At 46.9% G+C, this 25,104-nt stretch overlaps 1 protein-coding gene across 3 annotated transcripts in view; it reads left to right on the forward strand.

Moving 5' to 3' along the window:
• Window positions 1-25,104, forward strand: part of LOC140396862 (netrin receptor UNC5D-like) — a 523,350-nt gene that overhangs the window by 244,410 nt on the left and 253,836 nt on the right. The gene's annotated exons all lie outside the window — the stretch shown is intronic.

Here is a 25,104-nt window from a genome sequence, read left to right on the forward strand (position 1 = left end):
CAACTTGTTTCAAGACCTGTTTGTGGCCAGCAACCAATAAAGTAGGGAGAATGGACGGGGCACAGAGAATGTCACAGAACAAGGAAGGGAAAGTGGGACGGATGAGTGCACCCAAGAGAGAGGCAGAAGGGAAGGAATCCAGAAGAGACCGGTTTGATGGCAAATTAATGCCTGGACCACAATGTACATACACCACTGTAAACACGTGCTTTGGCCATGTCTGGCAATGTGAAGTCTGCAAGGGAAATATTTTTGTTAAAGGGGGCTATTGTTACAGTTGTCGGTTGGAACTCCTTCTTTTGCTGATATATTTATGGGTCTTGTTTGGCCCTGTGAATTTGTGTCAAAAAATGTTAAAAGCTCAATAAATAGTTTTTAAAAATATATTTGCATGGGGGCCAGCACTCATGACTTGTAAGATTACGGCGCTCTGTGCTGTGGATCCACCAACTCAGCAGAGGAATTGCAAAGAAAAATGCCCTCATACCTCATGGTTCAATGCACTAAGTACGTTTCCTCGCCTCGTAGTTCAAGAAACATCTGGGAGAAGCGTGTTCTCACAACAGGAGACTGATTGTAGTTACCGTCTTTAGGTTGAAAATATGTGTTTGCGTACTTTGTGCACACAAGGCCTTGAGTAAGGCACTATCTGAATCAGACAAATATTTTTCTCCGCCACTCCTCCGATTAGTCACAAGGACTAAATTCAAGGCAGCGGACGATAATAATAATAAGCTTTATTATTGTCACAAGTAGGCTTACATTAACACTGCAATGAAGTTACTGTGAAAAGCCCCTAGTCGCCACATTACGGCACCTGTTCGGGTACACAGAGGGAGAATTCACAATGTCCAATTCACCTAACAGCACTTTCGGGATTTGTGGGAAGAAACCCACGCAGACGCCGCACAGACAGTGACCCAAGCCGGGAATCGAACCTGGGACCCTTGCGTTGTGAAGTGCTAACCACTGTGCTGCCCTTGCTCTGCAACCAACAATCACTCAGAATTCGGGATGGGCAATAAGGTTGCTGATTTGCCAGCAAGGCCTACTCTTGAATTTTTAAAAAAGTTACAATTTCCTAATCCGTATTAAACGGGGCTTTACTGTGAAAAGGGGCCTTTTACAACTTCATTGAAGCCTATTTGTGACAAGCGATTATTATTATTATTACCTAAGCTTTCCTTTTATGTACTTGTTTTCGATCATTGCTTGGTTCATTGCAACAAACATCCCGACTTTAAAAAGAAATGCTCTTATTCACCACTGGATGTATGTCAAACTTTATAACATTTGTGGCTTTAAGGACTCTGCGCATTGACACAAAATCCCACCAACGACACAAATACTGTATATGACAGATATAATAAAGAACTGCATCCATAACTCAGTGCCATGGGTGATCTGCTAGTAACTCATAGACTTGACTCTCCTCTGCTCAGATCAATTATCAACACTCAAACTGGCCGAAAATGTGCCATTGTTTTTCTTTCCTCTCTGCAGTGCTGCAAGGATTATTTGCAATTGCCACTCTGACCATAGCTCGATTAAAGAAAGAGCCAGGCATCAAGCACAAAGCCCAAGCTAAGCCATTGGGATCAATATCTGCCACAGGGAAAATCAATAGAAAAAGAAAACACAAATAACCCAATGATATATACACGTTGTCTCTGTGTTATTTGTTAGCTGCATTACTTTCCTCTTCAATAAGGACATCATTTTCTGTCTGCTGCTCCTTTCCTGTTATTGAATCTAATTTACCCATGCCTTTCATCCAGTTTGTTTCATTGGTCTCCTGACAGCCAAGAAAGCCTAAAGAGGAAACTGAAAAGTGTTCCGCTGGCCACCGATTAAGCTGTGCTTTTTAACCCCCCTCGGTAATTTAGTCAAGTTGTGTTTGGACGCCTCTGTCTGGGGTTCACGCCAGGAAACTCCTTCAAGTTATATTTTCCTCCAGGAAATGCAAACTTTTGCCAGATGAAAGAAGACTTAATGGCGTGCCTGGGCCAAAGTTGAGATCTGTGCAAAGATATAGTGGCAGGGACAGGAATCCACCTTGCCTGCTCCATACTCCCAACGGGATGGCAATGTATCCGGTGACAGAGATCGCTCAATCAAATGTGGTTTGATTGGGATACGTTGAACCTTCAAGATGTTTGGGTGAGTTTGTAGATGTTGGTGACTTTAAAATGAATAGTTCACACCAGGTTGACCAAAATGATCCAGCGACCTTTTTGGCCTCAGGGCGAACAAAATTAACAGGGCACGTTGCAGGAAATAAAGGAAGTTGGGAGAGAGATGATTTGATGAGGACCAAGGATAATGGGTGCGTAAGCAGATTATAAGGGAAGTGTAAAGCTATGGACAGTATAATGGTTAATGGAGATCAAGGCAGCAGGTTACGTGAGAGGTTATTCTGTAGAGATATTGGTTCAAAGACAAGGAAAATTAGGAGAAAGGGTAAGAGGAAAAATAAATTGCAAAAAGTTACTGATCAAGGTGTTAGGATTCATAACAAAGACATAAAAAACAGCATAAGTGTACTTTACCTGAATGCTCGTAGTATACGAAATAAGGTAAATGAGTTGATGGCGCAAATCATCGTGAATGACTATGATTTAGTGGCCATTACTGAAACATGGTTAAAAGATCGTCACGACTGGGAGTTAAATATCCAAGGGTATCAGACTATATGAAAGGATAGAATGGACGGTAAGGGCGGTGGTGTAGCTTTGTTGTTTAAGGATGGCATCCGGGCAATAGTAAGGGATGATATTGGTGTTATGGAGGACAAGGTTGAATCAATTTGGGTGGAAATCAGGAATAGTAAGGCAAAAAGGTCACTGATAGGAGTAGTCTATAGGCCACCAAATAGTAACAGGATGGTAGGGCAGGCAATAAGCAAAGAAATAACGGATGCATGTAGAAATGGTACAGCGGTTATCATGGGAGATTTTAATCTGCATATCGATTGGTTTAACCAGGTTGGTAAAGGCAGCCTTGAGGAGGAGTTTATAGAATGTGCCCAGGATAATTTCCTGGAACAGTATGTAATGGAACCTACAAGGGAACAAGCGGTCCTAGATCTGGTCCTGTGTAATGAGGCAGGATTGATTAATGATCTCATAGTTCGGGATCCTCTTGGAAGGAGCGACCACAATATGGTGGAATTTAAAATACAGTTGGAGGATGCCAAGGTAAAATCAAACACTAGTGTTTTATGCTTAAACAAAGGTGATTACAATGGGATGAGAGAAGAACTAGCTAAGGTAGACTGGGAGCAAAGACTTCATGGTGAAGCAGTTGAGGAACAGTGGAGAACCTTCCGAGAGATCTTTCACAGTGTTCAGAAAAGGTTCATACCGACAAAAAAGAAAGAAGGTAGAAAGGGGAAAAATCGACCGTGGATATCGAAGGAGGTGAGGGAGAGTATCAAATTGAAGGAAAAAACATACAAAGTGGCAAAAATTAGTGGGAGACTAGAGGACTGGGAAATCTTTAGGGGGCAACAGAAAGCTACTAAAAAAGCCATAAAGAAGAGTAAGGTAGACTATGAAAGTAAACTGGCTCAGAACATAAAAGCAGATAGTAAAAGCTTCTACAAATATATAAGACAAAAAAGAGTGGCTAAGGTAAATATTGGTCCTTTGGAAGATGAGAAGGGAGATTTAATAATAGGAGACGGGGAAATGGCTGAGGAGCTGAGCAGGTTTTTTGGGTCAGTCTTCACAGTGGAGGACACAAATAACATGCCAGTGACTGATGGAAATAAGGATATGATAGGTGAGGACCTTGAGATGATTGTAATCACTAAGGAGGCAGTATTGGGCAAGCTAATGGGGCTAAAGGTAGACAAGTCTCCTGGCCCTGATGGGATGCATCCCAGAGTGTTAAAAGAGATGGCTAGGGAAATTGTAAACGCACTAGTGATAATTTATCAAAATTCACTAGACTCTGGGGTGGTCCCAGAGGATTGGAAAGTAGCAAACGTGACACCACTGTTTAAAAAAGGAGTTCGGCAGAAAGCGGGTAATTATAGGCCGGTAAGCTTAACTTCAGTTGTAGGGAAAATGCTGGAATCTATCATTAAGGAGGAAATAGCGGGGCACCTGGAGGGAAATTGTCCCATTGGGCAGACGCAGCATGGGTTCACAAAGGGTAGGTCGTGTCTGACTAATTTGGTAGAATTTTTTGAGGCCGTTACCAGTGCAGTAGATAACAGGGAGCCAATGGATGTGGTATATCTGGATTTCCAGAAAGCTTTTGACAAGGTGCCACACAAAAGGTTGCTGCATAAACTAAAGATGCATGGCATTGAGGATAAAGTGGTAGCATGGGTTGAGGATTGGTTAACTAACAGAAAGCAGAGAGTGGGGATAAATGGGTGTTTCTCTGGTTGGCAACCTGTAACTAGTGGGGTCCCTCAAGAATCAGTGTTGGGCCCGCAGTTGTTCACAATTTACATAGACGATTTGGAGTTGGGGACCAAGTGCAATGTGTCAAAGTTTGCAGACGACACTAAGATGAGTGGTAAAGCAAAAAGGGCAGAGGATACCGGAAGTCTGCAGAAGGATTTGGATAGGTTAGGTGAATGGGCTAGGGTCTGGCAGATGGAATTCAATGTTGCCAAGTGTGAGGCTATCCATTTTGGGAGGAATAACAGTAGAATGGATTATAATTTAAATGGTAGGATGTTAAAACATGCTGCTGTGCAGAGGGACCTGGGTGTGCTGGTGCACGAGTCGCAAAAAGTTGGTGTGCAGGTGCAACAGGTGATTCAGAAGGCTAATCGAGTTTTGTCTTTCATTGCTAGAGGGATGGAGTTCAAGACTAGGGAGGTTATGCTGCAATTGTATAAGGTGTTGGTGAGGCCGCATCTGGAGTATTGTGTTCAGTTTTGGTCTCCTTACCTGAGAAATGACATATTGGCACTGGAGGGAGTGCAGAGGAGATTCACTAGGTTGATCCCAGAGTTGAGGGGATTAGATTATGACAAGAGGTTGAGTAGACTGGGACTGTCCTCATTGGAGTTTAGAAGGATGCGGGGGGATTTTATTGAGACATATAAAATTATGAAGGGAATAGATAGGATAGATGCGGGCAGGTTGTTTCCACTGGTCGGGGAAAGCAGAACTAGGGGGCATAGCCTTAAAATAAGGGGAGGTAGATTTAGGCCGGAGTTTAGGAGGAACTTCTTCACCCAAAGGGTTGTGAATCTCTGGAATTCCTTGCCCAGTGAAGCAGTTGAGGCTCCTTCTTTAAACGTTTTTAAGAAAAAGATAGATGCCTTTCTAAAGAATAAAGGGATTCGGGGATATGGTGTACGGGCCGGAGAGTGGAACTGAGTCCACAAAGATCAGCCATGATCTCATTAAATGGCGGAGCAGGCTCGAGAGGCCAGATGGCCTACTCCTGTTCCTAGTTCTTATATTTAGTAGCCTTGGATGATAAAGCTAGAAGACGACAAAATCACCAAAACTCAAGACAGGTGGATGAAAAGGCTTTTTTTCCCTGCTAAGAAGTGGATATGCGGAAAGGACGCTGAGCGACAGCAACATGCGATGTTGGCGTCGCGAGATAGACATCTCTTGAAGAATGGGAACATTGGATACAAGGATAAGCATAGACAAACGCAATTGAACACATTGTGTTCTGCTGGGGTCGAATTTCCAAGTGGGGTTTGTAATGTTGATTTTCGGTTCAGGTTTTGTTGATTACCCCTGGGAATCAGGCAGACATTTCACTGAGATTGAACTGTAGTTGTTTCGCTCCAATGTGGGATTTGTGCCAGGGAAGAGAATCCGTAAATAATTGTCACTCAGTAAAAAAAGAGTTTTGGGTTTTTTTCAATGTTTTTTAAAAAATCCTCTGTCTAATTCAATACTTCCTTCATGTTTTCATGTAGATCTGGGCAACCCTGCAACCAGAACTTCGAAACATAAGAAAACACTGGGCATAATTTGTACTCTTTTCAAACTCCCTTCCCAAAGCTGTGAAAAACGATCCATATTTATGAGAGAACATAATGTTATCACTGGTGGATGCTGTTGTACGACATGAACATCTTAATGCTTTCGGTGTCTGGAGCGGAGAGGTGCCCACCTCAAACGACGATGCAATCTTCGAAGGAAGAGGTCCTGTCAAATCTAGAGATATGCGATCTGTAATCCTTCTGTTGTTGAACCTTAAGTCTGGAGGGCTGCATGGTGTAAACGGCTCTAAACGGGATAAATCCTCTGTCAAACATGCCGAGAGACTGTGCTTCTACTCATTGGCTTGACAGTGTTGTCAATGAACACGCTGCACCAAGACATTAAACAAAGAAAAATGACTGGGCTGCAGTTATGATGTTGGTTAGATATTCCATTTGGAGTCAGAACCCCCCCCAGAGCTTCCGAACGGCAGCTTAAACTGCACTGCAGTTACATTTTGTTAAGTTTCAGGATATGATGAACTTTCAGTCAAGGCGTATTAAATCCACGAAAAGCTACAGAAAAATATGGCAGCCCAAGCATCACCTGATTTCTCTTGCAGTTTGAAACACTCCTGTCGCAAGAGGGAACACAAGGAAATTCCCAGGCTGATGTTGACTCATTGGGTGCGATCTACCCTCATGGGAATAGAGTCCGGTAGCGCCGGGTGTCTCGACCAGCCATTCGGGTAGATTGGGGGCCTCCGTGGGGAATGCGGGCAGAGGCCGGCACTTCATCCCGTTTCCTGCACTGAGGAGCTCCGCTCACTGGATGAGATCAGGACGCCACTTTTAATGGCGTCCCAATCTCTCGAACCCAACCCTTCGATCATTCAACCCCTCCCCCCCCCCAAAGCCCAGACTCACACCTGAGGTGTTCTTTCGGGGGCCCCACTCCCAGACAGGGTACCCCGAGGCCCAATCCCCTCCGTGGGGAAATGCCAGCCTGGCATCTTGGCACTGCCAGGGTGCAAGGCTGGCAGTGCCAAGGTGCCCAGGTAGCACGAGCAGGGTCCGGGTGCCACCCTGCCCAGAGGGCAAGTATCTGGGGGTCTCCGATTACCTGGGATGTCCCCACAAGTAACTATCCATCTGGTCCCAGTTTGTGGAGACCAGCACTGAATGACACTCGCCCAAGATCTCCAAGGCGAGGGGATTGGATCTCACGCCTGGGTTAGAGTGAAGCTAGCTGTCTCACAATGGGTGGGATTCACATCGCAACGTCACGTTAGATCACGCGAGCCCTGGCGAGCCGGTAGATCCCGGAAGAGGGATCTCCCAGCTTTTTACGGTTGCATTGTGCCGTGCCGCCTTTTCGGGCGTAATTTCATAGAATTTATAGTGCAGCAGGAGGCCATTTGGGCCATCGAGTCGGCACCGACTCTTGGAAAGATCACCCTACCCAAGGTCAACACCTCCACCCTATCCCCATAACCCAGTAACCCCACCCAACACTAAGGGCAATTTTGGACACTAAGGGCAATTTATCATGGCCAATCCACCTAACCTGCACATCTTTGGACTGTGTGAGGAAACCAGAGCACCCGGAGGAAACCCACGCACACACGGGGAGGATGTACAGACTCCGCACAGACAGTGACCCAAGCCGGAATCGAACCTGGGACCCTGGAGCTGTGAAGCAATTGTGCTAACCACAATGCTACTGTAATGCCCCCGTAGTACCATAATGCAGCCGGTAAATCTCGCCCATTAACGTTCCCTGAACCAATTCAAAAGGGTATTTTCAAATTGGATGAGCCATTCCGACACCAAAACACTGTCTGACTCACATGTTTGCTGCCCACATTTCAATTAACAGCAATAAGCTGCTTTGCAAACAGATTCCACCAAAGGTCTTCGACCCCAGTTGAAAGGCATCCAAGCAACTCAGGGTAAACTGATCTTAAAAACCAACCTGGAAATTTAGCCACACAATGAATGCAAGACCCAAAACTTGAACAAAAAATTATTTTTCTCAGCAATACTCAAATCCTGTACCACCGAATGCCTAGCTTTGAAACTTGTGGTTTTTCTATTTTTTCAAATTCCTGAGATGTCAGGAGTTCTAAAAAGCTGCAGTGCAAAGACTGGAGTGTTTACGTTTCGCAGTTTTCAGTTGGCTTCTGGTTTGGAAGATGATTGTTCGAGAAATCTTAATGTAACTGTTAATAAAATTACAGAAGCAAAATTCTTTCCTCAGAAACCGCGACCTATATTCATGGAAAATCAGCAGGTACTCAGTTAATAAGGATTCCCACAGCGAAAGAGTTGTACGGGGGATGGGGGGTGGGAGAAGGCCTTTGAGGTTTTCAGCTCCTTCTTCTTATAATTACAGCTGTCACGCTGGTTTTATTCATTATTGACAACTCTGACATGAAGTACGAACTGGCTTTTCAAAGCTCTTTTGAGGTTCGGAGGCAAGTTCTGTCATGCTGCAGGCATCTTTCTCCTATGTTCTGACCCAAACCGTAAGGAGGCACAAACCACTTAACCCTGATCATTAAAGGCATCTCCTCTTCGTCCCCAATGCAAAAAACAGGCCTATTTGTCGAGTCTCCCTCTCTCCTCTATGCCGATGGGCATTTCAAAGTGTGATGATGTTGCAGATGGCAAGCTTTACTTTATCGCGGTGGGCAAAATTCTACTGTACATGGAAGGGAGCTCAAGATCACTGTCCAGTTCTTTGTACTGTAATAATGCTTGATCTCAACTGAGATTTATTTCCGGGGCAGCACGGTGGCGCAGTGGTTAGCACTGGCGCCGAGGTCCAGGTTCGATCACCGGCACTGGGTCACTGTCCGTGTGGAGTTTGCACATTCTCCCCGTGTTTGCGTGGGTTTCGCCCCCACAACCCAAAGATGTGCAGGGTAGGCAGATTGGCCTCGCTAAATTGCCCCTCAATTGGAAAAAACGAATTGGGTACTCTAAATTTTTTTTTAAAACAAGAAGAAAAAGCTGCGATTTATTTCCTAAATGGAGAATATCAGAGTGCATCTATTTCCCAGGGGACAGTACCCTGGCACTCCCCCAGGTGGCATTGTGAAGCTACCAGTGACAAGGTGCCCGTGTGCCAAGTTGGTCGGGCTTGGGCCTGGGAGGAACTAGAGAAGATTGGGGACGTGAAGTCCTTCGAACCGGGGAGAGGGCGGCAGTTCTAGAGATAGGGCAGCCTTCCAAAATGGCTGCCCAATCTGAGCGGGGCCCACTAAGTGTAGCCTCAGCAGAAAAAAACTCCCCAAGACTCCAAAAACTGGCAAAGTGCCATTGAATAACAGGGTTATTCTCTGTGCTGCAGCCGTCAAGGAACACCCCGCCAAATGCATCCAACAGCAGACTCTAATTTTATTCTGCTGAATCGCACCCAGTATGCCCACTGAAGAGATGATTAAGGGGTTGTAAAAGTGGATAATGATTGATATTTGTAGGTGGTGAAGTGTTCTGCTCATGACATATTGTTTATGTTTAAAGGACAACTGGGGTGTAGATCATTTCTGAGGGTTATTGTGTTTGGACCTGGCTAAACAGGTAATGGAACATCTTGTGGGAGGAGTCAGAAGAATACCTTATGCTTTGGGTACAGATGATGTAATTAAGGGGAAGAGCTACGCAGGTCTAAAGATGTAGTTTTTCCTGGGGTGTTAATCTGAACAGGTGGTGTTCAGTTTTGGTCCTGAAAGGTTCTCTCCAAAGATTCTGCACAGAGAAGAGCAAGTAGCAACCTCCTTGTTAACCCGTGTGGCATTAACAAGGTTAATACCTTGAGTGGTATTTGGACTATATTGGTTTGCTTAATTGGAATACAGAGGCATGTTTGTAAAATAAGTTAAGGTTTCTCCTTTTATTTAAGAACTGCTGTACCTGTCATGTGTAAAGTTATTTCTTTGTTGTTAATTCTCTGTTTAAGTTGAAGTTTGTTTTGACATAAAAGATCAATGGGTCAGTGATATCACTCCTGTGGTGCAGTAACATTTCCTCACCGTTTTCCAACTTGAAAATAGTTGGGATCTCACCCGGGATCCCAATAGGTGCCTGGGATGGAGTTCTCATATTCTTATCAACTGTAACGTTGAAGCAAACTCTCAGTGGCCTAAAATGTAAGGGGACTGGAGTCTGCTGCCTCCCGAGGATCTCATTAGCGTTGAAATGAGATTATTTTCCAGAAGCTTTTAAAAGCGATTACTTATCAGCTTAATTGATGAACGCGTCTTCTTGCAGAGGCACATAAGGTGCTTGTAAAACTGACTGTGGTCAAGTTGGGTTGATTTAAATAACAATCCTTGGTGAATGGTAAATGCAGTATTAATTTCAGCAGGAACCTTCCTCGTGCTTTCTGACGTTCAAATATTTTGATATCACCATGAGCCACGGACACCAGGAAGGTTGTTACCATGCCCGAAATAGAAAGCCACCAACTTGGCACCAAGAAAAACAATTTAAAACAAATGTGTGCCAACCATCAGGCATGCCAGGACAGTTAGTTCTCCCATTGAACCATTTCCTACGACTAGCATGAATAAAGTGAAACTGATATAATAGACAATATTTAGTGATGACAAAATTAACATTGTTGTGACACCGGTGCTAGCTTCATGCCCTCGGACATTAAGTTTTCACTTCGGGCCAGGACTACTGCTAACACAGTTACCATCTGGGGAAAGAAATAACGTCACAGCCACAGCAGTGTTTGAGAGATGTGGAGACATATTGTTCTTTCCCATCAAAGGGAAAACCAGCTATGTGTTTGTGAGGAAGCGCCCCGAGATTGCTCTGAATTCATCAATTAGCGCATTCTCACAATTTCTGACATAACGCAGGGATGATGATGGATGACATTTTCATTTCTAGGAAGCAGCAAATGAGATGGACCATGCGAAGACAGTCGCAAACATACACTGCTGTTGCTCGGCTTCTGCAGGCCCACTTGAACAGCATCTCGCAGGTGATCTTCAAAGCATGGCTTTCATTCAAAATAAGGAGCAGGATTTATTCTGCTATTGTGTCTATTAACAAGGGGATTGAAGGGACAAAAACATTGTTCAGGAGGAGAAGATTTCGATCAAGTGCAGTGTGAACATGTGAAATCTGTTGAGAGAGAGAATTATCTCTCATTATCTTCTTCAATCGTACAACCTTTCTAAGCTCCGTTCCATGCCAATTCTGGCCTCTTCAGGATTCCTGATTTTCATCAGTTGATTATTGTGCCTTCAGCTGCCTGGGCCTCCACCTCTCATTCCTGCTCTAAGACACTCGTTAAAATCTCTCTCTTTCACCAAGTTTTTGGTCATTTGGCCCAGTGTCTTATTATGCGGCGCGGTTTAAATTTTCTTCCATAATTCTTCTCGAAAATGCCTCGGGACTTTTTATGATACTGAGGGTGCTATATACAGGTGCATGTTGCTGTTTCTAAATTTGTTCTACATGCCTTGCCTTGGAATAGAAGTGAACTGATTTGAGAGGGTGGCGGTGGGGAGAACTCTGGTAAACCACGGACGAAGCAGGTTTGATGGGCTGAGTGTCCTTTCCTCAGTATTGATGTTCTTTCCTTGCCATGCAAGGTGAACGCCACCTTTCTTTAAAAAGGTTTCCAGTGCAGCAATTTCCATTGTGGGGATTTTGTGAAGGACTTTACTCCCAGGGACTGGAGTGTGATCACACTCTGCCAACTGCCCTTTGCATTATTCGAGGCTGTGAGGCTCCGGACTGGACAATGGTGCTCGTGTTGAACCTGGCTCGCCTCACCAGCTATTTGCTTGGTGAGGAAGCGCCCCAAGATTGCTCCGAATTAAGTGCAGTTTGCTGAAGTAGATTATACATTTCTTCCTGCATTTCTTTTTGTTTTTATACATATAAAAGTCTGGGGGTTGACAGACCTACCTTCTACAAGTAAAGGAGTTTGAATTCACAGAATGCATTACTACTGCAGCAGCATTTAATGTGTTCATTTCAAATTCTGCTGCCGCCTGTTTCAGCTGAGCCAGACACCAGTTCTATTGGCAACGGGTGAGAATAGCAAAGCAATTTTCTGGATAGCTGTGAAGCATCCACATTATAATGCCAGGCCCTGACGTTGGTAAATTGTGAATCGCAGTCTGTCCAAAAATTGTGATCATTTAATTCAGCAAAATGACTGTTGGTTCAGATGTTTGGGTGATTCAGGACATTGGGAACAGCAGCTTACCCACGTTCCTTGAAGGGAACAGAGTTTTCAGAACCTCTCCGTGGTATTGCCCCCGTCAGACTCTAACTTCCCTGCAACCCTTGAAAATATCTGCGTTCCTCCAATTCTGGCCTCTTCATCTCCTGTTTTCATTGTTCCACTGTAGGCCCCCACCCTGGTGTTCGCCTGAGCCCCAAGCTCTCGTCGAAGCCTCCACACCTCTCTGTCCACCTTTAAAACTGCCCTCTTCGAACAACCATTTGGTGAGCTGTCTTAATTTCTCCCTGTGCGGCTCCATGTCAGATTTTATTTGGCAGTGCTGCAGTATCACTATATAGAAATGTGAGTCACGGCTGTTGACTTGCCTGTCTGCTTAAATCGTTGATAGCCAAGGACCTGGTGGAGCATTCACTCACCACAGTTAAAACACCATTGAGCCTCAGTGTTAATTGTGATGTTACAAGAATGCACGACGCGCAGAAGGCCAAACACATACTTGGGGAAATACCGAGAAGCTTTTTGAAAGCGACTTGCGAATCGTCAGTGATGATCATTTCTGTCATTTGCCAGCAAGGTTGTCAGATAGGCTGCCTCAGCTTGTCGGAAATAAAGTGACACCACTTCAAGTCTTCTCTTACGGAATGACACGTGGCGTTCAAGTGAAATATTTCCCTTGACTAACTTGCCTACAATCCTGAGCATCTGATGGATGCGACCAATAAGCTCTTGTGATGGTTGGAAAACTTAAAACCTCGAGGGATTTGGCTTTTCCTTTCTTGCGAAACCCACTTATTCAGTTATAATTGAAGTAGCTACAGTATTTTAGAAATTGCTCATTTGCCGTGGCAATAAAAACAGACGTGCATTATTTAGCATCGTGTCCCATGTCACACCATGTCCCAAACTCCGGGAAGCAGAAGGTGGTGAGGAAACCAGAAATTAAATTCACAGGATCTCATTGTCATGTTTTAAATTCACTTTCCCACATGGCCAGATTGGAAAACCAGCTCCCGAAGATTGAAACCGGGAAATATTGGAGAAGGCGCCCACTGATTAGGGAGTGGGAGTTATGTGGGGCTGGGGAGGCTACATTCCTCTTGTGGGGCTGGTGGACAGGGTAACATGTCTGGTACTTCTGGTCGATGAAAATTACTATAAGATGCCCTTGAGCCGACATTCCTGACCCCCTTTGGCTGTCAGGTTTCCCGAGCCTTGGGAAATGAACTTGGCAGTATTAACATTTGAATCAGGCTCCCAATCGCGCAATGGGATCCTGATTCAAATCTGTTGATGTGGTGGGTCACCTCTCCTAAATGGTGGGACACGTGTTTGGATGGCTACCTGCTGTGACCCGGGCAGGTGCATTGTGCATTGTGTGCGTCTTTCAAGGTTGGCCATGTCGTCCATCCCCTCCCGCCCGAGGTGAGCAGCTTGATATAGGGCCAGTCGGTCACATGTAGTTGTACTTACTGCTGCATGGTAGGGAACCTGGCAGCTATCGCAATACAATCCCTCAAAACAGAATTGAGGTGAGTAACGTCTTGGCGGCATGCGTTGAGGGAAGAACATTGATCAGAAAATCAGGAGATCTCACTGCCTTGGTTCCTGGAACAGGAAGACTGGGCCCCCGAGTTCAATGCCTCTTCTGGCACCTCCAACAATGAAACTCCATTTACACTGTCCTGAGCTCAAAATCCTGGTCGACATCGCTTTTCCTTTGCACCTTCCTGGCATTACGTGTTTCGGTGGTCCTTCTTTGCAAAACATGAGGATGGTAGGCCACCGGACTTTGTGGTTCCAGGAGCAGAGAGAGTATAGACAATGACAGGTGTGAAGTCCATCAGAGGGACTGCCCAGCCTTTTCCCCTGCTAATCCACGCTCAGATGCTTCTAGAAACCTGGCCAGTTTGTCGGTCAGCAAAATAAGTGGTTTTGTAATTCTAGCTGTCTCTATTTATCATAATCCCCACGAGGACCATAGAGAAACCATCACTGATCTCCCCGTGGAACTGTGGACTACGAGCTCCGAAGATGGTGGGAGGGGAAACGACACTTCCACCTGGAGCTCGGCAAAGGTTAAAAGCAGGGCCAAATCTGGACCTGCTGAGATAAGCTCTCCCAGCTAGGATTTCACTGGGAGTGAGATGCTGGGTTACACAGACCATTGTAAGTAAATCTATCTTGCGTTTAATGTCAGCCTCCTGCGTTGTTCTACTATTCCTTGTTTTAAATATCCCAGATGGTACACCCCATAATGAAACTAATGATTAATAATCCACCTTGCACATGCCGCATCGCCGTGACAGATTAAAATCCTCCAGTTTTTCCTGATTCCTACCAGGCTTGTCTGGCCCCCAGCGCCTCAGTCAGCAGATGAAGGTAATCAGTCCTCAACAATCCCGATAAACCCACTCGCCCAACCCACAAATATTCACACTGGGGTCATGTGAAGTCTGGGGCACGAGGAGCATTAACATGGGGTCTGGGGCACATCAAGAAAAAATATAAGCAAGCACTGTATTAATCACCATTTGATATTCATGGCTCCTTGTTCAATTAGGCAGCTCTATGTCTCCTACCCGATCACTCCTTTGCATAACTTTGAAAACCATTAGTTGACCCTGCGCATTCTCTTTTATGTGATGACTGAAATAGAGTGTGTGCCGTCTTGTCAGCTTTAGACCTAACAAGCATGTCTCTTCACTTTCTTACTACCCTGATCTAATTATCTGTACCCTCCAAATCCTTCAGTCCTGTGAGCACAAGGAAATAAAACAGGCAGCAGATTAGTGTAATTAATTACTTGCAGATTGTACAGCACCTATCACACGTCACTGTGCTAACAGTGGGTTTCATCAAAATCTCTGCAGCTCCGTGCACTTATTTGCAAGATATTAGTACCGTGTTTTGACACATAAAATATAAGAACACCAGTTAATGAGTTGCAGCTTTGCATCACTGGTCCCAAAATATATAGTCTCCAACTTTTAGTATCGGATAATGGAATACTTTCCATAATAGCAATCCCTTGTCAGTAAATGCTGACAGTATTGTCTGGTCTATAGATGTATTGTATAGGTAAGATACAAAATAAAAGTTTACTGCTCCACTGCCCTCTCCACCAGAACCCAGCACATCATTAGCCCCACGGTGGCGCTTAATGGTTAGCACTGTTGCTGCACAGCGCCAGGTTCAATTCCAGCCTTGGGTCACTGTGTGGAGTTTGTCCATTCTCTCAGTGCCAGCATTTCCTCCCACAGTCCAAAGCTGTGCAGGTTGGGTGGATTGGCCATGCCAAATTGCCCCTTAGTGTCCAGGGATGTGCAGGTTCGATTACAGGGTTATGGGGATATGGTGGGGTGGACATGGGTAGAGTGCTCATTCGGCGGGTTGGTGCAGACTCCATGGGCCGAATGGCCTCATTCTGCTCTGTAGCGATTCTATCCTTCGGAGTATTTTATCCCGTTCCCTTTTGGATGTTGCTCTTGAACCACTTCTCCGGAGCTATCAGGTGGTTCATTCCAGATCACAACACCTTGTCTGCTCATACCCTCCGTGCCACCATATGCCAATTCTGGTATCGCCCTTGCGAATCTCTTTACAATTTACGTCACAAAGCTCTCTTCCTCGGGTGCAGTCACCAAATGGGCCGAGTTCATCATACGTTGGTCGCAGTGTGAGAACATAACGGTGTAGGAGCGCCAACATGGTGCGGAGATAGTTGGCTGAGCTAATGATCAACTTTGCTTCAACTGTGCCTCTTCTCTGGTTTGTGGGATCGAAGCACGCTGTGGAGCAGAAGGCAGGATAGCAAAACTGTGGTGTGGAGTTTGCTCCGTTTTCCACCTGCTGGGAACGTAGGCTATATGTCCGGAAACATGGGTGAAATTCTCCCCAAACAGCGCAATGTCCGCCGACTTGCGCCCAAAACGGCGCCAATCAGACGGGCATCGCGCTGCCCCAAAGGTGCGGAATGTTCCGCATCTTTGGGGGCCGAGCCCCAACATTGAGGGGCTAGGCCGACGTCGGAGGGATTTCCGCCCCGTCAGCTGGTGGAAACGGCCTTTGTTGCCCCGCCAGCTGGCGCGGAAATGACATGTCGGGGCGGCGCATGCGCGGGAGCGTCAGCGGCCGCTGACAGTTTCCCGCGCATGCGCAGTGGGGAGAGTCTCTTCCGCCTCCGCCATGGTGGAGACCGTTGCGGAGGCGGAAGGGAAAGAGTGCCCCCACGGCACAGGCCCGCCCGCGGATCGGTGGGCCCCGATCGCGGGCCAGGCCACCGTGGGGGCACCCCCTGGGGTCAGATCGCCTCGCGCCCCCCCCCCCCCAGGACCCCGCCCACGCCGCCTTGTCCCGCCGGTAAATAGGTACTTTAATTTACGCCGGCGGGACAGGCAATTTATCGGCGGGACTTCGGCCCATCTGGGCCGGAGAATCGAGCAGGGGGGCCCGCCAACCGGCGCGGCCCGATTCCCGCCCCCGCCAAATATCCGGTACCGGAGACTTCAGCAACCTGCGAGGGCGGGATTCATGGCGGCCAACGGCCATTCTCCGACCCGCTGGGGGTGAGAATGACGCCCCATAAATGGAGAGAATTGTGAACTTGGGGGCTGGCCCACTGTCAGCCATTTTCCACCACTGGACAAACTCCCAGTGAATCTCCAGGCTTTAGAATGCAGACCAACCTGAAGGTTCAAACAAAAGAAAGTTGTGAGCTTGTCTGAATTGGAAAGGAAAACTTGACCAAAGATGCAAAATCGGTGTCAGGAAATAATATTTGTAGTTGCAATGCACCAGCCTGTCATTGCATCTGACTATGCAATAGTTGTGCTTTTTATCTGAAGTGCTGTTGCCAGTGCCACGTGGATAATATTGCAATTAAATGAATGTCCACTTTCATCTCTTTTGGGTTTATGTAAGAATGGGTTACCACTAATGGGTGGAGAATCTGTTTTGACACAGTAATCATGGCGGGCGTCGGTTCCAAGCCAAATCGCAATTCTCCAATGCCTCAACAGCGGCGTCAATGCATTCCAGAATACCGTTGGCAGATCATTAGTGGGCCTGACCCGGTATTGTCCGGTGCCTCCCCGATTCTCCGCCTCCACTGGGGCGAATTCTCGAAGGCGAGGTTCACTTGTGCACTTAAAAATCGTGATACAAACGCCATGGCTGCTGAGGGAGAGAGGGGGGGGTACGGAAAGTGTCCCAACAGCGCCGTAGTTTGCTGACAGTAATGACGTTGGCCGGGAGGGCTTCTGCCAGGGACGGCCGGGACGGACTCGGAGGTGGGCTGTGGGGTCGAAGTGGATTAGCACGGAGCACCATTGCCGCAGCCTGCAAGGCAGCCATGCCCACCGCTGACTGCCTTGTAAGCTTAGGGCGACAGTCATATGTGTGTCCCCTCAGGGCACCCCCCTAGGTGCCCTCTGACCCATCAGCGGGATGGACGTGCTCCAGTGCAACCAGTGCCATCTTGTTGGCTGGGATGAGATTGGGGGGGGGGGGAGGGGGTGTCATATGTATGTGCGGCTGCAGCTTGTCAGCTCCCGAGTGTCGATCATGGACCCGGCGAATCCGGCACCGTTTCTCATTGGAATAGAGTTTGTGCCACCTGCCGTCAGTGCTAGCCCCTCCACGGTCGCTGAATCGGTCCATGTGCGGCGTCCGTTTTGAAGTCTTCGTCTCAGGACAGAGAATCCAGCCCCAGATGTAGTCCCACCAGCTTTTCAGTTCCAGCGCCCAGAAATGAACCTCGATCAGAGCTGAAAACCCAGAATGATGCTTCACCTCAAACCCCGTTGTTACCAGCGGGAAGATGGTTACCGGTGAGGTTGAGTTTGCGGCAGAATTAAAATAGGGGAAGGACACATCAGACTGTTGCACTGTCATATTTACCCCTGCACAGTCAAGTGGTGTTGATAACTGAGTTTGAAGCCATCTGCCTGTGCGTTAACATTCAGACAGTGTGCAAATGTGTGTGATTGAAACCGGCAAATGAGAGAAGCATCAAATTTTTCAAAAAGCAAGCAAATGATACCTGGGCATGTTCCTTCAGGGAACAACACTCAGAGAGCAAACTTGTCCTTCGGACAGAATAAACTTCTGACTCCTCGAAAATTCCTCTCATGCTGCTGCTGAGCTTTCTGGAAATCAACCAATTGATATTCAGTGGTGGTGGATGTCTAATTGAAAGCCTACTTTAATAATAAGCTAGTACTTCACAGAAGGCTATTTGCTTTGAAACGCCTTACACACAATTATTCCATCAAATTTGTAGGCGAGAAGCTGATAACAAAAGGTCATAGCTTCCATGTTTGATTAAAATCTGCGTATTAATACTGGTGTTTAACATCAGCATACGCATTAAAAACTGCTCTGCAAGCAGTTATTTCTTGAAATGGTGGAGCTGATTTTATTTTGGAAAAGATGACACCCATTTTGCACGGTCATTGACTGCATGCAGGAGGATCAGTCGCTGATCTGTATTTTACGCTGCTGTTGATTCTGTTTGAGGGGTAGCTTCCTCTCTCTCTAGTAATTCGGAGGCGTAATTCAAACAGATGGATGTTTACCATCGGCATCCAGGTTATGGCAATTTACTTTGTGGCAGGGGAGGGCTAGGAGTGGGGAGAGAGCTATTTTTGTCCAGTTTAACGCCATCTTGGTGTTGGAATACCGTCGCTGCTGGAAATCTCAAAATATTGGCAGCAGAAATGCAGGGCAACAAAAAAAACCTCATCAGGTCAGGCAGCATTTGTGGAGAGCAAAGTAGAATGAACATTTCATGTCTGCGACTTGATGGAACGGGACATCGTGGGTCGGAGTATAGGAGGGAGATAAGAACCTCATGGAGTGGCGCAACGACAACAATCTCTCCCTCAATGGCAGCAAAACTAAAGAGCTGGGGATTGACTTGAGGAAGCAGAAGTATCGTATACCCCTCCTTGTCTGCATTAATGGTGCCGTGGTGGAGATGGTGGACAGCTTCAAATTCCTAGGTGTGCACATCACCAAAAACCTGTCCTGGTTCACCCACGCCAACACTATGATCAAGAAAGCACACCAGTGTCTGTACTTTCTCAGGAAACTAAGGATATTCGGCATGTCCACATTGACTCTTACCAACTTTTACAGATGCACCATAGAAAGCATCCTATCAGGCTGCATCACAGCCTGGTATGGCAACTGCTCGGCCCAGGACTGCAAGAAACTTCAGAGAGTCGTGAACACAGCCCAGTCCATCACACAAACCTGCCTCCCATCCATTGACTCTGTCTACACCTCCTGCTGCCTGGTGAAAGCGGGCAGCATCATCAAAGACCCCTCCGACCCGGATTATTCATTCTTCCAACTTCTTCCATCGGGCAGGAGATACAAAAGTGTGAGAACACGCACAAACAGATTCAAAAACAGCTTCTTCTCCACTGTTACCAGACGTCTAAACAACACTCTTATAGACTGATCTGATCTCCTCACACATCTTCTCTACTGAGTAGTACTGCACTCAGTGGGCGGAATTCTCCCCCCCCCACGCCGGGTGGGAGAATCGCCAGGGCGCCGCGTGTCCCGCCACGCTGCCCCAACACCCGCACGCGATTCTCCCACCCACCCCCAAACCGGCGCGGCGAGAACCATGGCTGGCTGCTCGGAGAATCGCCGCACGCCATTTGCAACGGGCGAGCGGTGATTCTCCGACCCGGATGGGCCGAGCAGCCTGCCCAATACGACGGGTTCCCGCCGGCGCCATCCACACCTGGTCACTGCCGGCGGGGACAGCGCGGGAACGCTGGGGGGGGGAGGCGGCCTGTTTGGGGAGCGGTTCCTGCACCGAGGGGGCCACAAATGGGGTCTGGCCCGTGATAGGTGCCCATCGATCGGCGGGCTGGCCTCTCTGAAGGAGGACCTTCTTTCCTCCACCGCCCCGCAAGATCCATCCGACGACATCTGCTTGCGGGGAGGACGGCAACTGCGCATGCGTAGGATGGCGCCTGCCAACCCGCTCATGCGCGGGTGACGTCATTTATGCAGCACCGGCCGCGTCATTTACACGGCGCCGCTTTTACGTGGCGCCAAGGCCCGGTGCGCGTAAATGACACAACGCCGCTCCTAGCCCCCTGGGGGCAGGAAAACAGGGGGCTGGGAGCGAAACACTCCGGTTTTCACTCCGGCGTTGGCACTTAGACTCCCGATGGGAGAATTGCGCCCCATCTGCTTCATCCAATACCTGTGTCCCACTATTGTCAACGGGGTTTCCCGTTGAATACACTCGTCCTGCTGAGGGGTGGGGGCCCATCAGCAGAGTAAGTCGGCCCTGACATAAAAGTCGACCCTGACGTAAAAAAAATGACAGCCAAGTAAGAGTAGCCCCAGCTGGGACCCAAAGTGTACTGTGGCCAGTTTATTTTGTAATAATATAAATTTCTTTACGCCTCTCGTTTGGGACTCCTTTGTGGCCACTAATGAGCTGTAAATACAGCAACAGAATCATGAGCAGCATTCGCTGATGGTAAAAAATAGGCAGAGATGACGATCTGAAATCATTGAATTCAGTGTTGCGCCTGGAAAGCTTAAGTGCCAAATCAAAAAAAAGTGGAGGTGCTGTTTGTCAGGTTGCTGTTGAATTCCATTGGAACGGCGTTTGAAGTCAAAGAGAGAATGGGATGGTGAAGAACATTGCGAATGGATACAAGGCTTGGAGTCATACTTGAAGCCTGAATTGAGGCATTCTACCAAGTGGCCGTCGAATCTGTGTTTGATCTTCCCAGCGGAGGGGAGGACACATTGTGAGTGGCAAATGCTGTATTCTAAATTGAGAGAAATACAAGTAAATGACTGCTGCACCTGGAAGGAGGGGAGGGGGTGCAGAACTAAACATTGGTCTACTCAGTGTTTTCACCATTTTCTGTCCATATCTCAGCTAGTCTTTGTGGAGTTCCATGGGTGAAGACCTGACAGCATTGTTGAAAGTGCCCTCATGCTTCGATCAGTGTTTTGCCGTTAAATTGTTTAGAATTCAACTTCGCAGTATGAAAAGAAACAAGTCTACTTTTAAAGTAATTCAGTGTTTGCATCAGGATACTAAGTGTATGCACTTACTCCACTATCACTGACAAAAACACCTTAAATCCCCACAACCTAATTATATTCCAAATTGACAGAGATCCCTGTTGTGCTTTTTTTTGAATGGTTATTGTCACATCTTATCACATCAGCCAGAAATATCTCAGGCTCTTCACAAACACAAAATCGCTTTGAAGTGCAGTGGCAAACATGACAGCAAATAAGCTGACTGGCCCGTGACTCATATTTGCAGTGAATGAGTGTTTTCCAGGACGCTGAGGGAAGAAATCTGCTCTCCATGGGGTGTTGTATTTTTTTACAATGAATGAAAGAAAGGAACCAAATCACTCACAAGGAATTGGGTAAACACGTTGGCGGGATTCTCCGTCCCGCCAGCACCGTTTTCCGGTGCGGCGCGTCCCCACCAGCAGCAGGATTCTCTGTTCCCGCAGCTAGCCAATGGGGTTTCCTATTGTGGCCTCCCCACGCCGTCGGGAAACCCACGGGCGTGAGTGCGCTGCCTGTGAAGCAGAGGATCCCGCCGACGGAGAATCCCACAGCCTGTGTGTTCATGTATTAAGACTTGGGCACATAGAAGACATCAGCAGCAGAGCTGTGTCGGTTGTGTTCTGCTCACAGCTCAAATGAAACTGAGACTGGATCACGCAACACTTCCCGTCGAGTGTTGGCTTGCTGCTATCCCTTAAAGGGTGTGGTACCTCAATTTTCTGAATGCTCCCAAGTACTTGGGTGGGAGGCAAGCTGTATGGAAATGCCATGTGTTGACAGTGCTACAGAAAGATCTTTGCAACAAAGCAATTAAAATGCCCGCACCGTTAAAAAGTGAAGGGATCACAAAGGCAACAGATTTGTATGAGTTTTGTTGATTGTTCTGATTTTGGCAGTTTCTGTGACAAGTGGAATGGTGTTAAACCAGGTGAGTGGCAACCTCAGCCAGTATGGAAAAACACAGGGACACAGATTACCCTCAGACCCACTGTAACGATATTTGGATAGGTCCTCACTACTGTACCTGTGATTACAGAGATGTCTCTGGCAGTGCATCTGTGTTAACAGAGTCTGCGGTATTGCATCGGCATTTGGAGGAGTTCACTGAGAATACACCATTGTTTACAGAGGAGTTCCGAGGAGTGCGCTGATGTTTGTAGGAGGCTCCCAGGAGTCTGTTAGTATTACAGAGAGAGGTCTCAAATGGTTCATCAGTATTTTCACCCGGTCGTTGAGAGTGTTTGTGTCAGTTTTTAATCAGAGACCTGGGTACACACGAGCATTTGTAGGGGTTGCCTGGGAATATGCCAGTATTTGTAGGTATGCCTGAAAGGACATTGATATTTCAGGGGGTCCCCCAGAGAGAGGCAGTGTTAACATTTCCCAGGAGCCCCTGGGTGTACATCAACATTTTCTGGAGTCCTTGGGATTTTATGCACAGGATGTCTTGAACTCAAAGTTTGAAAAGCCCTGGCTTATTCAGTGGAGGCCCGACAGTGTAAATCAGCTTGTGTTTTTTTGAAATTCTCCTCCAATCCAGGGGGAATGGTTGAGCTGTGTCTTTGATCAGGTAACACCAGCTTGTGTTGCCACTCTTGTTGATCTTTGTCTTCCACAATGGCTGTGCAATTGAAGCTGCAGCCGCTGCCAGTCTGAAAACAGGCTCCAGAACAGGAGCATATCTCATCCCATTGAACTGGAGATGTTACTTCCACTGAATAAATAACTGCTCTGCACACCTTCCCACAAACAGTACCGCTTGAGGGAAAATTAATCACGGTCTGCATTGTGACCCATTTTGTTCTCAGGGGCAAAAATAACATCAACTTTGTTTATCTCGTGCCTCAAAGTCATAAAATGTCTCAAAGTGCTACACACACACACAAAGTGTTCGTTCACAAAACTAGACACGAGCCACATAGGGAGGTATTGTAACAGGCTTGAGGTAGGTTTTAAAGAATGTCTGAAAAGGAGGAAAGTCAGGGTTGTTACCACTTCAGGATAAATCAATATTTACCGCAGATGCTGATATTCAGCAAAGCATGATTGAATTTGATTTTCTCCCTCTCCTTCCCCCCGATAGTTCAGACATCGATTGATCTCGGAGTTCGTGGTTCCAAAGAAAAAAAAAGGTTGCTCGAGTAGGAGATGCACTTATAAATGAAACAGCATCTCCCAAACCCACAAGGCAGCAGACACTTTGGAACACCTCCACCTTCAAGTTCCTCCCCCAAGTAACACACCGTGCTGAACTTGTAAATGTGTCACTGTTGCTTCATTTGGCGCCGAGTCAAGCACTGGGGAGACCCGCTCCAATACCCGCACCAAAGAAACTGTGACAGATTAAGGTGACAGCTCACCACCGCCTTGGGAGGGCAATTAGGGATGGGCAGTGAATGCGGAAAAAGTAAAATCCTCTTCAACTGCTGTTGGTTCAGAAGGACTTGCATGCTTTGTGCTGATCCTCTGTTACCGATGGTGAAAAATACATATATGCTGAGCATGTGAAACTACCTCACTGGGACATGCACTACCTAATTGTATTGGAAGTGAAGGCAGATAATGTTGGAAATACAGAACAGCTCCGTCATCATCTTAAGAAAAAAGGACACGTCAGATCGGAACTGACAAAAGTCTCTCTCCTGAACGTGAACTTTTCAAAGAAACCTTTACGAGTAATTCATATTTGCAGTTTTTGTTTTCCCCCCCACCCACCCCCCACTTCACTTCTCTGTTCTTAATTGCCTGGTGAGTTAAATATTCCAACCGACGCCACAGCCTACAGATAATTGTTTCAGCGCAGACATATTGACTGATATGGTTTGATCAAGAGCCTTCCTGCACATTAACCCAATCACTCAAAACAGGCAGATTACCCAGGGGAATTAGCCAATTTCTGTGAGCTTGTGCTCAGTTAACAGCTGAACAAGTGACCAGATTTCAGTGGCTTTTCTGAAGGAGCTGGAGTGTGGGTCAGTTGTCTGATAGGAAACATGCTGAGCCAAGTTTCAAATACTTTCACCCCTCCCACCACAAGCTCAGTGAGGAGATTTTCCATTACTGGGCTAGGTCTAGAAATTGAGAATTAGCTGGTGATATTTCAGTCATGGCGAGTGTTTATCTCAGCCAGCCGTGCTAGGTGTCCTGGGGAGAGCAGAAACGCTCCCCTTTCAGACCAGAATTGGCAGAAAGTTCTAAACGAGAGTGATCGCCAGATTGAAGAGCGAGAGATGAATTGAAGATGTGAGGTTCCATGAATTACATGTGAGGTATCAATGAGCCCCGCCGTTAAGCCTCATCTTATTTTATCTCATTTTGGAAAGCCCTATGGTCCTGCCTCTCAAAATACCTGCTGTGTGCAGCATGATGAATTCTATGCTGCTTTGTCCATGGAATGTTTTCATGGAATGCAATCAGAGAGTTGAATGTGTGGGACGTATCTTCAGCTTGTCCTTCATTTACATTTGTGTCGAGAAGCAATTTAAAGTTCTCTACCTTCTTGCAGATTTACTTTGGAACAGTACAAACTATGACGGACAGGAGACAACCTTCTGGCTCCACCCGGGCTACCCTGCACAAAACATCTGGGGAAGAAAAACTCAGGCAGTGCACTCTAGATCCTGATCACTCGCTGTGTAAAAAAAGCTGCGGGGTTCTCCGTCGGTGCGATCCTCCGCCCCACCAGCAGTGCCCCCACTCCCGACGGCGTGGGAGTGGCCCACAATGGGAAACCCCACTGGCCAGCTGCCTGAATGGAGATCCGCTGTCGACGGAGGTGTGGGAAAACAGTGCTGGCGGAACGGAGAATCCCACCCATGGTTTTTTTCTCATGTTAAGGATGACCTTTTCCCACTGGGAATCAGGTCTAGCAGCTGTCGCTTGAAGGGACTTGGAAATCGGCATC

This window comes from Scyliorhinus torazame, chromosome 20, assembly GCF_047496885.1.
Source record: "Scyliorhinus torazame isolate Kashiwa2021f chromosome 20, sScyTor2.1, whole genome shotgun sequence".
Classification (NCBI taxonomy): Eukaryota; Metazoa; Chordata; class Chondrichthyes; order Carcharhiniformes; family Scyliorhinidae; genus Scyliorhinus; species Scyliorhinus torazame.